Source organism: Gracilinanus agilis, unplaced genomic scaffold (genome assembly GCF_016433145.1).
Source record: "Gracilinanus agilis isolate LMUSP501 unplaced genomic scaffold, AgileGrace unplaced_scaffold314, whole genome shotgun sequence".
Classification (NCBI taxonomy): Eukaryota; Metazoa; Chordata; class Mammalia; order Didelphimorphia; family Didelphidae; genus Gracilinanus; species Gracilinanus agilis.
In genome coordinates this window covers 5,710-7,094 of record NW_025364023.1, presented here as the reverse complement: position 1 = coordinate 7,094, position 1,385 = coordinate 5,710, and the positions used below count along the sequence as shown (strand labels likewise).

Sequence of the window (1,385 nt, the reverse complement as noted above, 5' to 3'; positions counted from 1 at the left end):
GATGTAAAAGAATGCTCTCCACCTTGAGAGAAAGAACTACGGTGGGGTGAGGGGGGGTAAGGGAGAAGGGGGGTAAGGGGGGAGAAATGCAAAAACAAAACAGATGACATCACTTATCACATGTATGTATGGGGTTGTGATTTGGGGGTTTAAGATGTAAAAAGCATGACTAGCAAAAATGAAGAATATGGAAATAGGCATCAAGTGACAATGTTTCTACAACCCAGTGGAATTTCTTGTCGGCTCTGGGAGGTGCATGGGAAGATGGGGCAGAGAGAAAATGAATGATGGAAACATGGGAAACACTTAAAAATAAAAAAATAGATAAAATCAATATTTCAGGAAATTATCTCAGATGACCCAAATCTACCCTCCCCCCTCTCTTGCTTGTACCTACTGAACCTGCATTATCTGACTTTGCCATTTGCCCAGTTGGTTAGCATCCTTTATTCTGCTTGCCAAACTGTTACAATATTAGGCGACTAGGAACCCCCCCACACTCGGTTTTGACTGTGGAGAGGAAAATTGTTTTAAATGCAATTATAGAGCACGGTTCTCACCCAGACACCTCGGAACCCCCGTGTGTCCACTTGACACGCCACCACTCTGGACACTGAATATTCAGTCAGGGATCAAAAGGAGTTGGTGCAGAGGGCCAAATTGGCTGAGCAGGCTGGGCGCCATGATGACATGGTGTCTTGCCTCCAGTCTGTCGTGGAGCCGGGAGCCTTAATGATGCACAGTCACTGGAGGAATCTCCTCTCTGTTACTTACACAAACGCCTTAGCGGCCCAAAGGTCATCCTGCAGGACCTTTGCAAGTTCTGAGCAAAAGACGGAAGGTGCTGAGCAAAAACAGCCCATGGCCCAAGAATACAGAGAGGAAGTTGAGGCACAACGAAGAGAGATCTGCAATGCTGTGCTGCGTCTAGTGGGAAAGTTCTTCATTCCTAACACTTGGCTAGCAGAAAGCAGCTTTCTCCCTGCAAATGAAAGGAGACTGTGCCTGTGACTGGTCTGACTTTGCTTCTCACGACTGGTGGATCAATCACGAGAAGCCTATGGAGAAGCATTTGAAATCAGCAAAAAGCAGAGGCAGCCAATGCATCCCATAAGATGGGGTCTCTGTTCTATTAGGAGATCCTCAGCCAAAGAACCATAGAAGTCTCCTTTCATTTTCCATTTTCTCCAGAGGAGTAATTTGAAGAAGAAATGGAGAAGTCGAGGATAAAGTAACCTGCTGTTCACTTTCATAAATTCTGCTACATTCATTTGGTTTCTTTTTCAGTGGATTAGGCAGTCTAAAAACAAACACGTGAGCGAAGATGCAGTAAAAAGGAATTGTTTGATATCCATGAAATCCGCCTATGTCCAGCACAACAGTGA

At 45.1% G+C, this 1,385-nt stretch overlaps 1 pseudogene; it reads left to right on the top strand.

Moving 5' to 3' along the window:
- The first annotated feature begins 625 nt into the window (after positions 1-625).
- On the top strand, positions 626-1,161 carry LOC123254738 (annotated as a pseudogene).
- Positions 1,162-1,385: the final 224 nt, after the last annotated feature.